A 16,874-nucleotide genomic window follows, 5' to 3' on the forward strand; every position below is an offset into this window, starting at 1 on the left:
CCTGCTGTAAATCGCACCTGGTGTAAATCATACTTGGTGTCAATCGTATCTGATGTAAATCGCACCTGGTGTAAATCGTATCTGGTGTAAATCGTACCTGCTGTAAATCTTATCTGGTGTAAATCGTACCTAGCGTAAATCGTAACTGATGTAAATCATACCTGGTGTAAATTGAACTTGGTGCAAATCGCACCTGGTGTAAATTGTACCTGGTGTAAATCTCACCTGGTGTAAATCATACCAGGAGTAAATCGCACCTGGTGTAAATCGCACCTGGTGTAAATCGTATCTGGTATAAATCGTATCTGGTGTAAATCGTACCTGGTGTAAATCGTACCTGATGTAAATCGTACCGGTGTAAGACGTACCTGGTGTAAATCGTATCTGGTGTAAATCGGAACTGGTGAAAATCGGACCTGGTGCAAATCATACCTGGGGTAAATTGTACCTGGTGTAAATCGTACCAGGTTTAAATCGTATCTGGTGTAAATCGTAACTGGTGTAAATCGTACCTGGTGTAAATCGCATCTGGTGTAAATCGTACCAGGTGCAAATCGTATCTGGTGTAAATCGTACCTTGTGTAAATCACGCCTGGTCTAAATCGTATCTGGTGTAAATCGTACCAGGAGTAAATAGTATCTGGTGTAAATCACACTTGGTGTAAATCGTACCTGGTGTAAATCACACCTGGTGTAAATCACACCTGATGTAAATCGTATGTGGTCTGAATCGTATCTGGTGTAAATCACACCTGCTGTAAATCGTACCTGGTGGAAATCGTACCTGGTGCAAATCATACCTGGTGTAAATCACACCTGCTGTAAATCGTACCTGCTGGAAATCATACCTGGTGTAAATCGCACCTGGTGTAAATCACACCTGGTGTAAATCGTCCCTGGTGTAAATTGCATTTGGTGTAAATCGTACTACCTGGCGTAAATCGTAAATGGTGCAAATCGTATCTTTTGTAAATCGTACCTGGTGTAAATCGTAGATTATGTAAATTGTATCTGGTGGAAATCCCACCTGGTGTAAATCGTACCTGGTGTAAATCACACCTGGTGTAAATCACACCTGGTGTAAATTGCACCTGGGGTTAATCGTATCTGTTGTAAATCCCACCTGGTGTAAATCCCACCTGGTGTAAATCGTACCTTGTGTAAATCGTACCTGGTGTAAATCACACCTGGTGAAAATCGTACGTGGTGTTAAATCGTATCTGCTGTTAATCACACCTGGTGTAAATAGCACCTGGTGTAAATCACACCTGGTCTAAATCATATCTGTTGTAAATCGTACCTGGTGTAAATCACAACTGGTGTAAATAGTACCTGGTGTAAATCACACCTGGTGTAAATCATACCTGGTGTAAATCGTTTCTGCTGTAAATCACACCTGGTGTAAATTGTATCTGGTGTAAATCCCACCTGGTGTAAATCACACCTGGTGTAAATTGCACCTGGGGTAAATCGTATCTGTTGTAAATCCCACCTGGTGGAAATCATCCCTTGTGTAAATCGTACCTGGTATAAATCGTACCTGGTGTAAATCACACCTGGTGTAAATCGTACCTGGTGTAAATCACACCTGGTGTAAATAGTACCTGGTGTAAATCACACCTGGTGTAAATCACACCTGGTGTAAATCGAACCTGGAGTAAATCGTACCTGGTGTAAAATGTACCGGTGTAAATCACAGCTGGTGTAAATCATATCTGGTGTAAATCGTACCTGGTGTAAATCACATCTGGTGTAAATAGTACCTGGTGTAAATCACACCTGGTGTAAATCGTATCTGGTGTAAATCGTACCTGATGTAAATCACACCTGGTGTAAATCACACCTGGTGTAAATCATACCTGGTGTAAAACGTATCAGTTGTAAATCACACCTGGACTAAATCCCACGAGGTGTAAATCGTACCTGGTGTCAATCCCACCTGGTGTAAATTGTACCTGGTGTAAATCGTACCTGGTGTAAATCACACCTGATGTAAATCGTACCTGGTGTAAATCGTGCCTGGTGTAAATAGTATCTGGTGTAAATCGTACCTGGTGTAAATCACACCTGGTGTAAATCGTACCTAGTGTAAATCGCAACTGGTGTAAATCGTACTGGTGTAAATCAGATCTGGTGTAAATAGTACCTCATGTAAATTGCACCTGGTGTAAATCGTACCTGGTGCAAATCATACCTGGTGTAAATGACACATGGTTTAAATCATACCTGGTGTAATTCGTACCTGCTGTAAATCATACCTGGTGTAAATCACAGCTGCTGTATGTCGCACCTGGTGTAAATCACACCTGGTTTATATCACTTGGTGTAAATCGCACCTGGTGTAAATCGTATCTGGTGTAAATCGTATCTGGTGTAAATCGTATCAGGTGTAAGTCGTACCTGGTGTAAATCATACCTGGTTAAAGCGTACCTGGTGTAAATCACACCTGGTGTAAATCGTACCTTCTGTAAATCGCACCTGGTGGAAATTGCACCTGGTGTAAATTGTACCTGGTGTAAATCACACCTGGTGTAAATCACACTTGTTGTAAGTCATACCTGGTGTAAATCACACCTGGTGTAAATTGTAACTGGTGTAAATCGCACCTGGTGTAAATCGTACCTGCTGTTAATCGCACCTGGTGTAAATCACATCTGGTGTAAATCGTACCTGGTGTAAATCGTATCTAGTGTAACTCACACTTGGTGTAAATCGCATGTGGTGTAAATCACACCTGCTGTAAATCACACCAATTGCAAATCGTAACTTGTGTAAATCACACCTGCTGTAAATCACACCTATTGCAAATCGTACCTGGTGTAAATCGCACCTGGTGTAAATCGTACGTGGCGTAAATCACACTTGTTGTAAATCGCACCTGTTGTAAATTGTATCTGTTGTAAATCGTACCTGGAGTAAATCGTACATGGTTTAAATTATACCTGATGTAAATCGCACCTGATTCAAATCGTATCTGAGGTAAATCGTACCTGGTGTAAATCGTACCTGATGTAAATCACACCTGCTGGAAATCCTACCTGGTGTAAATCGCACCTGGTGTAAATCACACATGGTGTAAATTGTATCTGGTGTAAATCGTATCTGGTATAAATCACACCTGGTGCAAATCGTAACTGGTGTAATTCATACCAGCTGTAAATCACACCTGTTGCAAATCATACTTGGTGTAAATCGCACCTGGTGTAAATCGAACCTGGTGTAACTCGTACCTGGTGTAAAGCATACCTGGTGTAAATCACACCTGGTGTAAATCGCACCTTCTGTAAATCGCACCTGGTGTAAAACACACCTGGTGTAAATCCCACCAGTTGTAAATCACACCTGGTGCAAATCGTACCTGGTGTAAATCGTATCTGGTGTAAACCGTACCTGGTGTAAATCGTATGTGGTGTAAATCGCACCTGGTGTAAATCGCACCTGATGTAAATCGTATCTGAGGTAAATCGTACCTGGTGTAAATCGTACCTGATGTAAATCGCACCTGATGGAAATCGTACCTGGTGTTAATCGCACCCGGTGTAAATCACACATGGTGTAAATCGTATCTGGTGTAAATCGTATCTGGTATAAATCAGACCTGGTGCAAATCGTAACTGGTGTAATTCATACAAGCTCTAAATCACACCTGTTGCAATTCATACTTGGTGTAAATCGCACCTGGTGTAAATCGGACCTGGTGTAAATCGAACCTGGTGTAACTCGTACCTGGTGTAAAGCGTACCTGGTGTAAATCACACCTGGTGTAAATCGCACCTTCTGTAAATTGCACCTGGTGTAAAACACACCTGGTGTAAATCCCACCAGTTGTAAATCACACCTGGTGCAAATCGTACCTGGTGTAAATCGTATCTGGTGTAAATCGCACCTGGTGTAAATCGTATTTGGTGTAAATCGTATCAGGTGTAAATCGTACCTGGTGTAAATCGTATCAGGTGTAAATCGTACCTGGTGTAAATCATATGTGGTGTAAATCGCACCTGGTGTAAATCGTATCTGGTGTAAATCGTATCAGGTGTCAATCGAACCTGGTGTAAATCGCACCTGATGTAAATCGTATCTGAGGTAAATCGTACCTGGTGTAACTCGTATCTGGTGTAAATCGTATCAGGTGTAAATCGTACCTGGTGTAAATCGTATCAGGTGTCAATCGTACCTGGTGTAAATCGCACCTGATGTAAATCATATCTGAGGTAAATCGCACCTGGTGTAAATCGTACCTGGTGTAAATCACACTTTGTGTAAATCGTACCCGGTGTAAATCACACCTTGTGTAAATCGTAATGGTGTAAATCACACCTGGTGTAAATAGTACCAGGTGTAAATCGTAAGTGGTGTAAATGGTACCTGGTATAAATGGTACCTGTTGCAAATCTAACCAGATGTAAATTACACCTGGTGTAAATCGCACCTGGTTTAAATCATATCTGGTGTAAATCGTATCAGGTGTAAATCACACTTGGTGTAAATCGTATCTGGTGTAAATCACATCTTGTGTAAATCGTATCTGGTGCAAATCACATCTGGTGTAAATCGCACCTGGTGTAAATCGTACCTGCTGTAAATCGTATCTAGTGTAACTCACATTTGGTGTAAATCGTATGTGGTGTAAATCACAGCTGCTGTAAATCACACCTATTGCAAATCGTAAATGGTGTAAATCGCACCTGGTGTAAATCGCACCTGGTGTAAATTGTACCTGGTTAAAATCACACTTGGTGTAAATAGCACCTGTTGTAAATCGTATCTGAGGTAAATCGTACCTGGTGCAAATCGCACCTGGTGTAAATCGTACCTGGTGTAAATCACACCTGGTGTAAATCACACCTGTTGTAAATCGTACCTGGTGTAAATCGCACCTGGTGTAAATTGTACCTGGTGCAAATCGTACCTGGTGTTAATCGTACCTGGTGCAAATCGCACCTGGTGTAAATCGTACCTGGTGTTAATCACACCTGGTGTAAATCACACATGGTGTAAATCGTATCTGGTGTAAATTGTATCTGGTATAAGTCACACCTGGTGCAAATCGTACCTGGTGTAAATCATACCAGCTGTAAATCACACCTGTTGCAAATCATACTTGGTGTAAATCGCACCTGGTGTAAATCGGACCTGGTGTAAATCGCACCTGGTGTAACTCGAACCTGGTGTAAAGCGTACCTGGTGTAAATCACACCAGGTGTAAATCTCACCTTCTGTAAATCACACCTGGTGTAAATCACACCAGGTGTAAATCTCACCTTCTGTAAATCACACCTGGTGTAAATCACACCTGGTGTAAATCCCACCAGTTGTAAATCGCACCTGGTGCAAATCGTACCTGGTGTAAATCGCACCTGGTGTAAATCGTATCTGGTGTCAATCGTATCAGGTGTAAATCGCACCTGGTGTAAATCGTATTTGGTGTAAATCGTATCAGGTGTAAATCGTACCTGGTGTAAATCGTATCAGGTGTAAATCGTACCTGGTGTAAATCATATGTGGTGTAAATCGCACCTGGTGTAAATCGTATCTGGTGTAAATCGTATCAGGTGTAAATCGAACCTGGTGTAAATCGCACCTGGTGTAAATTGTACCTGGTGTAAATCATACCTGGTGTAAATTGTACCTGGTGTAAATCGTTTCTGGTGTAAATCGTACCTGGTGTAAATCACACCTTGTGTAAATCGTACCTGGTGTAAATCATACCTGGTGTAAATTGTACCTGGTGTAAATCATACCTGGTGTAAATTGTACCTGGTGTAAATCGTTTCTGGTGTAAATCGTACCTGGTGTAAATCACACCTTGTGTAAATCGTACCCGGTGTAAATCACACCTGGTGTAAATTGTACCAGATGTAAATCGTAACTGGTGTAAATGGTACCTGGTATAAATGGTACCTGGTGCAAATCTTACCAGGTGTAAATGGTGTAAATCACACTTGGTGTAAATCGTATCTGGTGTCAATCGTACCTTGTGTAAATCACACTAGGTGTAAATAGCACCTATTGTAAATCGTATCTGTTGTAAATCGTACCTGGAGTAAATCATACCTGGTTTAAATCACACCTGCTGTAAATCACAACTATTGCAAATCGTACCTGGTGTAAATCGCACCTTGTGTAAATCGTACCTGGCGTAAATCACACTTGTTGTAAATCGCACCTGTTGTAAATTGTACCTGGTGTAAATCGCATCTGGTGTAAATCGTACCTGGTGTAAATTGTACCTGGTGTAAATTGCATCTGGTGTAAATCGTACCTGGTGTAAATCGTACCTGGTGTTAATCGCAACTGGTGTAAATCACACAAGGTGTAAATCGCATCTGGTGCAAATCGTACCTGGTGTAAATCATACAAGCTGTAAATCACACCTGTTGCAAATCATACCTGGTGTAAATCGCACCTGGTGCAAATCGTACCTGGTGTAAATCGTATCTGGTGTAAATCGCACCTGGTGTAAATCGTATCTGGTGTAAATCGTATCAGGTGTAAATCGTATCTGGTGTAAATCGCACCTGGTGCAAATCGTACCTGGTGTAAATCATATCTGGTGTAAATCTTATCTGGTGTAAATCGTATCAGGTGTAAATCGTACCTGGTGTAAATCGTATCTGGTGTAAATCGTATCTGGCGTAAATCGTACCTGGTGTAAATCACACCTTGTGTAAATCATACCTGGTGTAAATCACACCTGGTGTAAATTGTACCAGGTGTAAATCGTAACTGGTGTAAATTACACCTGGTGTAAATCGCACCTGGTGTAAATCGCACCTGGTTTAAATCATATCTGGTGTAAATCGTATCCGGTGTAAATCACACTTGGTGTAAATCGTATCTGGTGTAAATCGTACCTGGTGTAAATCACACTTGGTGTAAATAGCACCTGTTGTAAATCGTATCTGTTGTAAATCGTACCTGGTGTAAATCGTACCTGGTGTAAATCGCACCTGGTGTAAATCGTACCTGGTGGAAATTGCACCTGGTGTAATTTGTACCTGGTGTAAATTGTACCTGGTGTAAATCACACCTGGTGTAAATCGCACCTGTTGTAAATTGTACCTGGTGTAAATCGCACCTGGTGTAAATCGTACCTGGTGGAAATCGCACCTGGTGTAAATTGTACCTGGTGTAAATCGCACCTGGTGTAAATCGTACCTGGTGTTAATCGCACCTGGTGTAAATCACACCTGGTGTAAATCGTATCTTGTACAAATCGTACCTGGTGTAAATCATACCAGCTGTAAATCACACCTGTTGCAAATCATACCTGGTGTAAATCGCACCTTCTGTAAATCGCACCTGGTGCAAATCGTACCTGGTGTAAATCGCACCTGGTGTAAATCGTATCTGGTGTAAATCATATCAGGTGCAAATCGCACCTGCTGTAAATCGTATCTGAGGTAAATCGTACCTGGTGTAAATCACACCTGGTGTAAATCGTAACTGGTGTAAATCACACTTATTGTAAATCACACCTGTTGTAAATTGTATCTGTTGTAAATTGTACCTGGAGTAAATCCTACATGGTTTAAATCATACCTGATGTAAATCGCACCTGATGTAAATCGTATCTGAGGTAAATCGTACCTGGTGTAAATCGTACCTGGTGTAAATCGCACCTGATGTAAATCGTACCTGGTGTTAATCGCACCTGGTGTAAATCACACATGGTGTAAATCGTATCTGGTGTAAATCGTATCTGGTATAAATCACATCTGGTGCAAATCGTACCTGGTGTAATTCATACCAGCTGTAAATCACACCTGTTGCCAACCATACTTGGTGTAAATCGCACCTGGTGTAAATCAGACCTGGTGTAAATCGCAGCTGGTGTAACTCGTACCTGGTGTAAAGCGTACCTGGTGTAAATCACACCTGGTGTAAATCGCACCTTCTGTAAATCGCACCTGGTGTAAATCACTCCTGGTGTAAATCCCACCAGTTTTAAATTACACCTGGTGCAAATCGTACCTGGTGTAAATTGTATCTGGTGTAAATCGCACCTGGTGTAAATCGTATCTGGTGTAAATCGTATCAGGTGTAAATCGTATCTGGTGTAAATCATATCAGGTGTAAATCACACCTGATGTAAATCATATCTGAGGTAAATCGTACCTGGTGTAAATCATACCTGGTGTAAAGCGTACCTGGTGTAAAGCGTACCTGGTGTAAATCGCAACTTCTGTAAATCGCACCTGGTGGAAATTGCACCTGGTGTAAATTGTACCTGGTGTAAATCGTACCTGGTGTAAATCGCACCTGGTGTAAATCGTAACTGGTGTAAATCGCACCTGGTGTAAATCGTACCTGGTGTTAATCGCACCTGGTGCAAATCACACATAGTGTAAATCGTATCTAGTGTAAATCGTATCTGGTATAAATCACACCTGATATAAATCACAACTGGTGTAAATCACACCTGGTGCAAATGGGACTTGGTGTAAATCGCACCTGGTGCAAATTGGACCTGGTGTAAATCGCACCTGGTGTAAATCGTACCTGGTGTAAATTGTATCTGGTGTAAATCGTATCTGGTGTAAATCACACCAGGTGTAAATCGCACCTTCTGTAAATTGTACCTGGTGTAAATCGCACCTGGTGTAAATCGTACCTGGTGGAAATCGCACCTGGTGTAAATTGTACCTGGTGTAAATCGTATCTAGTGTAAACTCACACTTGGTGTAAATCGCATGTGGTGTAAATCGTACCTGGTGTAAATCATACCAGCTGTAAATCACACCTGTTTCAAATCATACCTGGTGTAAATCGCACCTTCTGTAAATCGCACCTGGTGCAAATCGTACCTGGTGTAAATTGTATCTGGTGTAAATCGTATCTGGTGTAAATCGTATCTGGTGTAAATCGCACCTGATGTAAATCGTATCTGAGGTAAATCGTACCTGGTGTAAATCATACCTGGTGTAAAGCGTACCTGGTGTAAATCACATCTTCTGTAAATCGCACCGGTGGAAATTGCACCTGGTGTAAATTGTACCTGGTGTAAATCACACCTGGTGTAAATCACACCTGTTGTAAATCGTACCTGGTGTAAATCACACCTGGTTTAAATCGTAACTGGTGTAAATCGTACCTGGTGTAAATCACACCTGCTGTAAATCAAACCAATTGCAAATCGTAACTGGTGTAAATCACACCTGCTGTAAATCACACCTATTGCAAATCGTAACTGGTGTAAATCATACCTGATGTAAATCACACCTATTGGAAATCGTATCTGGTGTAAATCGCACCTGGTGTAAATCGTACCTGTTGTAAATCGTATCTAGTGTAACTCACACTTGGTGTAAATCGCATGTGGTGTAAATCGTATCTGGTGTAAATCACACCTGCTGTAAATCACACCAATTGCAAATCGTAACTGGTTTAAATCACACCTGCTGTAAATCACACCTATTGCAAATCGTACCTGGTGTAAATCGCACCTGGTGTAAATCGTACCTGGCGTAAATCACACTTGTTGTAAATCGCACCTGTTGTAAATCGTATCTGTTGTAAATTGTACCTGGAGTAAATTGTACATGGTTTAAATTATACCTGATGTAAATCGCACCTGGTATAAATCGTACCTGGTGTAAATCGTATCTAGTGTAACTCACACTTGGTGTAAATCACACCAATTGCAAATCGTAACTGGTGTAAATCACACCTGCTGTAAATCACACCTATTGCAAATCGGACCTGGTGTAAATCGCACCTGGTGTAAATCGTATCTAGTGTAAATCGCACCTGGTGTAAATCGTACCTGGTGTAAATCGTATCTAGTGTAACTCACACTTGGTGTAAATCGCATGTGGTGTAAATCGTATATGGTGTAAATCACACCTGCTGTAAATCACACCAATTGTAAATCGTAACTGGTGTAAATCACACCTGCTGTAAATCACACCTATTGCAAATCGTACCTGGTGTAAATCGCACCTGGTGTAAATCGTACCTGACATAAATCACACTTGTTGTAAATCGCACCTGTTGTAAATCGTATCTGTTGTAAATCGTACCTGGAGTAAATCCTACATGGTTTAAATCATACCTGATGTAAATCGCACCTGATGTAAATCGTATCTGAGGTAAATCGTACCTGGTGTAAATCGCACCTGATGTAAATCGTACCTGGTGTTAATCGCACCTGGTGTAAATCACACATGGTGTAAATCGTATCTGGTGTAAATCGTATCTGGTGTAAATCACACCTGGTGCAAATCGTATCTGGTGTAATTCATACCAGCTGTAAATCACACCTGTTGGAAATCATACTTGGTGTAAATCGCACCTGGTGTAAATCGGACCTGGTGTAAATCGCACCTGGTGTAACTCGTACCTGGTGTAAAGCGTACCTGGTGTAAATCACACCTGGTGTAAATCGCACCTTCTGTAAATCGCACCTGGTGTAAAACACACCTGGTGTAAATCCCACCAGTTGTAAATTACACCTGGTGCAAATCGTACCTGGTGTAAATCGTATCTGGTGTAAATCGCACCTGGTGTAAATCGTATCTGGTGTAAACTGTACCTGGTGTAAATCGCACCTGGTGTAAATCGCACCTGGTGGAAATTGCACCTGTTGTAAATCATACCTGGTGTAAATCACACCTGGTGTAAATCGTAACTGGTGTAAATCGCACCTGGTGTAAATCGTACCTGGTGTTAATCGCACCTGGTGTAAATCACATCTGGTGTAAATCGTATCTGGTGTAAATCGCACCTGGTGTAAATCGTACCTGGTGTAAGTCGTACCTGGTGTAAGTCGTATCTAGTGTAACTCACACTTGGTGTAAATCGCATGTGGTGTAAATCGTATATGGTGTAAATCACACCTGCTGTAAATCACACCAATTGCAAATCGTAACTGATGTAAATCACACCTGATGTAAATCACACCTATTGCAAATCATAACTGGTGTAAATCGCACCTGGTGTAAAGCGTACCTGGTGTAAATCGTATCTAGTGTAACTCACTTGGTGTAAATCGCATGTGGTGTAAATCGTATATGGTGTAAATCACACCTGCTGTAAATCACACCAATTGCAAATCGTAACTGGTGTAAATCACACCTGCTGTAAATCACACCTATTGCAAATCGTAACTGGTGTAAATCGCACCTGGTGTAAATCGTACCTGGTGTAAATCGTATCTGGTGTAAATCGCACCTGGTGTAAAGCGTACCTGGTGTAAATCGTATCTAGTGTAACTCACACTTGGTGTAAATCGCATGTGGTGTAAATCGTATATGGTGTAAATCACACCTGCTGTAAATCACACCAATTGCAAATCGTACCTGGTGTAAATCGCACCTGGTGTAAATCGTACCTGGCGTAAATCACACTTGTTGTAAATCGCACCTGTTGCAAATCGTATCTGTTGTAAATCGTATCTGAGGTAAATCGTACCTGGTGTAAATCGTACCTGGTGTAAATCGCACCTGATGTAAATCGTACCTGGTGTTAATCGCACCTGGTGCAAATCACACATGGTGTAAATCGTATCTGGTGTAAATCGTATCTGGTATAAATCACACCTGGTGCAAATCGTACCTGGTGTAATTCATACCAGCTGTAAATCACACCTGTTGCAAATCATACTTGGTGTAAATTGCACCTGGTGTAAATCGGACCTGGTGTAAATTGCAACTGGTGTAACTCGTACCGGGTGTAAAGCGTACCTGGTGTAAATCACACCTGGTGTAAATCACACCTGGTGCAAATCGTACCTGGTGTAAATCGTATCTGGTGTAAATCGCACCTGGTGTAAATCGTATCTGGTGTAAATCGTATCAGGTGTAAATCGTACCTGGTGTAAATCGTATCTGGTGTAAATCATACCTGGTGTAAATCGTATCAGGTGTAAATCGTATCTGGTGTAAATCGTATCTGGTGTAAATCGTATCAGGTGTAAATCGTACTTGGTGTAAAGCGTACCTGGTTTAAAGCGTACCTGGTGTAAATCGCACCTTCTATAAGTCGCACCTGGTGGAAATTGCAACTGGTGTAAATTGTACCTGGTGTAAATCACACCTGGTGTAAATTACACCTGTTGCAAATCATACTTGGTGTAAATTGCACCTGGTGTAAATCGGACCTGGTGTAAATTGCAACTGGTGTAACTCGTACCTGGTGCAAATCGTACCTGGTGCAAATCGTACCTGGTGTAAATCGTATCTGGTGTAAATCGCACCTGGTGTAAATCGTATCTGGTGTAAATCGTATCAGGTGTAAATCGTACCTGGTGTAAATCGTATCTGGTGTAAATCATACCTGGTGTAAATCGTATCAGGTGTAAATCGTATCTGGTGTAAATCGTATCTGGTGTAAATCGTATCTGGTGTAAATCATACCTGGTGTAAAGCGTACCTGGTTTAAAGCGTACCTGGTGTAAATCGCACCTGGTGGAAATTGCAACTGGTGTAAATCATACCTGGTGTAAATCGCACCTGTGTAAATCGTAACTGGTGTAAATCGCACCTGGTGTAAATCGTACCTGGTGTAAATCGTACCTGGCGTAAATCACACTTGTTGTAAATCGCACCTGTTGCAAATCGTATCTGTTGTAAATCGTATCTGAGGTAAATCGTACCTGGTGTAAATCGTACCTGGTGTAAATCGCACCTGATGTAAATCGTACCTGGTGTTAATCGCACCTGGTGCAAATCACACATGGTGTAAATCGTATCTGGTGTAAATCGTATCTGGTATAAATCACACCTGGTGCAAATCGTACCTGGTGTAATTCATACCAGCTGTAAATCACACCTGTTGCAAATCATACTTGGTGTAAATTGCACCTGGTGTAAATCGGACCTGGTGTAAATTGCAACTGGTGTAACTCGTACCTGGTGTAAAGCGTACCTGGTGTAAATCACACCTGGTGTAAATCACACCTGGTGCAAATCGTACCTGGTGTAAATCGTATCTGGTGTAAATCGCACCTGGTGTAAATCGTATCTGGTGTAAATCGTATCAGGTGTAAATCGTACCTGGTGTAAATCGTATCTGGTGTAAATCATATCTGGTGTAAATCGTATCTGGTGTAAATCGTACCTGGTGTAAAGCGTACCTGGTTTAAAGCATACCTGGTGTAAATCGCACCTTCTATAAGTCGCAACTGGTGGAAATTGCAACTGGTGTAAATTGTACCTGGTGTAAATCACACCTGGTGTAAATTACACCTGTTGCAAATCATACTTGGTGTAAATTGCACCTGGTGTAAATCGGACCTGGTGTAAATTGCAACTGGTGTAACTCGTACCTGGTGCAAATCGTACCTGGTGCAAATCGTACCTGGTGTAAATCGTATCTGGTGTAAATCGCACCTGGTGTAAATCGTATCTGGTGTAAATCGTATCAGGTGTAAATCGTACCTGGTGTAAATCGTATCTGGTGTAAATCATACCTGGTGTAAATCGTATCAGGTGTAAATCGTATCTGGTGTAAATCGTATCTGGTGTAAATCGTATCTGGTGTAAATCATACCTGGTGTAAAGCGTACCTGGTTTAAAGCGTACCTGGTGTAAATCGCACCTGGTGGAAATTGCAACTGGTGTAAATCATACCTGGTGTAAATCGCACCTGTGTAAATCGTAACTGGTGTAAATCGCACCTGGTGTAAATCGTACCTGGTATTAATCGCACCTGGTGTAAATCACACATGGTGTAAATCGTATCGAGTGTAAATCGTATCTGGTATAAATCACACCTGATGTAAATTGTACCTGGTGTAAATCGCACCTGGTGTAAATCCTACCTGGTGTTAATCGCACCTGGTGCAAATCACACAAGGTGTAAATCGTAACTGGTGTAAATCACACCTGGTGTAAATCGTAAATCGCACCTGGTGTAAATCGTAACTGGTGTAAATCGCACCTGATGTAAATCACATCTGGTGAAAATCGTATCTGGTGTAAATCGCACCTGGTGTAAATCGCACCTGGTGTAAATCGCACCTGGTGTAAATCGTACCTGGTGTAAATCGTATCTAGTGTAACTCACACCTGGTGTAAATCGGACCTGGTGTAAATCGCACCTGGTGAAAATCGTATCTGGTGTAAATCGCACCTGGTGTAAATCGTACCTGGTGTAAATCGTATCTAGTGTAACTCACACTTGGTGTAAATCGCATGTGGTGTAAATCGTATATGGTGTAAATCACACCTGCTGTAAATCACACCAATTGCCAATCGTAACTGGTGTAAAACACACCTGCTGTAAATCACACCTATTGCAAATCGGACCTGGTGTAAATCGCACCTGGTGTAAATCATACCTGGCGTAAATCACACTTGTTGTAAATCGCACTGTTGTAAATCGTATCTGTTGTAAATCGTACCTGGAGTAAATCGTACATGGTTTAAATCATACCTGATGTAAATTGACCTGATGTAAATCGTATCTGAGGTAAATCGTACCTGGTGTAAATCGCACCTGGTGTAAATCACACATGGTGTAAATCGTATCTGGTGTAAATCGTATCTGGTATAAATCACACCTGGTGCAAATCGTACCTGGTGTAATTCATACCAGCTGTAAATCACACCTGTTGCAAATCATACTTGGTGTAAATCGTACCTGGTGTAAAGCGTACCTGGTTTAAAGCGTACCTGGTGTAAATCGCACCTTCTATAAGTCGCAACTGGTGGAAATTGCAACTGGTGTAAATTGTACCTGGTGTAAATCACACCTGGTGTAAATTACACCTGTTGCAAATCATACTTGGTGTAAATTGCACCTGGTGTAAATCGGACCTGGTGTAAATTGCAACTGGTGTAACTCGTACCTGGTGCAAATCGTACCTGGTGCAAATCGTACCTGGTGTAAATCGTATCTGGTGTAAATCGCACCTGGTGTAAATCGTACCTGGTGTAAATCGTATCAGGTGTAAATCGTATCTGGTGTAAATCGTATCTGGTGTAAATCGTATCTGGTGTAAATCATACCTGGTGTAAAGCGTACCTGGTTTAAAGCGTACCTGGTGTAAATCGCACCTGGTGGAAATTGCAACTGGTGTAAATCATACCTGGTGTAAATCGCACCTGTGTAAATCGTAACTGGTGTAAATCGCACCTGGTGTAAATCGTACCTGGTATTAATCGCACCTGGTGTAAATCACACATGGTGTAAATCGTATCGAGTGTAAATCGTATCTGGTATAAATCACACCTGATGTAAATTGTACCTGGTGTAAATCGCACCTGGTGTAAATCCTACCTGGTGTTAATCGCACCTGGTGCAAATCACACAAGGTGTAAATCGTAACTGGTGTAAATCACACCTGGTGTAAATCGTAAATCGCACCTGGTGTAAATCGTAACTGGTGTAAATCGCACCTGGTGTAAATCACATCTGGTGAAAATCGTATCTGGTGTAAATCGCACCTGGTGTAAATCGCACCTGGTGTAAATCGTACCTGGTGTAAATCGTATCTAGTGTAACTCACACCTGGTGTAAATCGGACCTGGTGTAAATCGTATATGGTGTAAATCACACCTGCTGTAAATCACACCAATTGCAAATCGGACCTGGTGTAAATCGCACCTGGTGAAAATCGTATCTGGTGTAAATCGCACCTGGTGTAAATCGTACCTGGTGTAAATCGTATCTAGTGTAACTCACACTTGGTGTAAATCGCATGTGGTGTAAATCGTATATGGTGTAAATCACACCTGCTGTAAATCACACCAATTGCAAATCGTAACTGGTGTAAATCACACCTGCTGTAAATCACACCTATTGCAAATCGGACCTGGTGTAAATCGCACCTGGTGTAAGTCATACCTGGCGTAAATCACACTTGTTGTAAATCACACTGTTGTAAATCGTATCTGTTGTAAATCGTACCTGGAGTAAATCGTACATGGTTTAAATCATACCTGATGTAAATCGACCTGATGTAAATCGTATCTGAGGTAAATCGTACCTGGTGTAAATCGCACCTGGTGTAAATCACACATGGTGTAAATCGTATCTGGTGTAAATCGTATCTGGTATAAATCACACCTGGTGCAAATCGTACCTGGTGTAATTCATACCAGCTGTAAATCACACCTGTTGCAAATCATACTTGGTGTAAATCGCACCTCGTGTAAAGCGTACCTGGTGTAAATCACACCTGGTGTAAATCGCACCTTCTGTAAATCGCACCTGGTGTAAAGCGTACCTGGTGTAAATCACACCTGGTGTAAATCACACCTGGTGCAAATCGTACCTGGTGTAAATCGTATCTGGTGTAAATCGCACCTGGTGTAAATCGTATCTGGTGTAAATCGTATCAGGTGTAAATCGTAGCTGGTCTAAATCGTATCTGGTGTAAATCGTATCTAGTGTAAATCGTATCAGGTGTAAATCGCACCTGATGTAAATCGTATCTGAGGTAAATCGTACCTGGTGTAAATCATACCTGGTGTAAATCGCACCTTCTGTAAATCGCACCTGGTGGAAATTGCACCAGGTGTAAATTGTACCTGGTGTAAATCACACCTGGTGTAAATCGCACCTGTTGTAAATCGTACCTGTGTAAATCGCACCTGGTGTAAATCGTAACTGGTGTAAGTCACACCTGGTGTAAATCGTACCTGGTGTTAATCGCACCTGGTGTAAATCACACATGGTGTAAATCGTATCTAGTGTAAATCGTATCTGGTATAAATCACACTTGATATAAATCACAACTGGTGTAAATCACACCTGGTGCAAATCGTACGTGGTGTAAATCGCACCTGGTGTAAATTGGACCTGGTGTAAATCGCACCTGGTGTAAATCGTACCTGGTGTAAAGCGTACCTGGTGTAAATCACACCTGGTGTAAATCGCACCTTCTGTAAATTGCACCTGAAGTAAATCGCACCTGGTGCCAATCGTA

General features: G+C 41.6%; 1 protein-coding gene across 1 annotated transcript in view; it reads left to right on the top strand.

Annotated features, from left to right (window-relative positions):
* The window catches only part of LOC139277403 (rhodopsin), a 188,955-nt gene that overhangs the window by 54,115 nt on the left and 117,966 nt on the right, over positions 1–16,874 (top strand). The gene's annotated exons all lie outside the window — the stretch shown is intronic.

The sequence above is a fragment of the Pristiophorus japonicus genome, chromosome 12, assembly GCF_044704955.1.
Source record: "Pristiophorus japonicus isolate sPriJap1 chromosome 12, sPriJap1.hap1, whole genome shotgun sequence".
Lineage (NCBI taxonomy): Eukaryota > Metazoa > Chordata > Chondrichthyes > Pristiophoridae > Pristiophorus > Pristiophorus japonicus.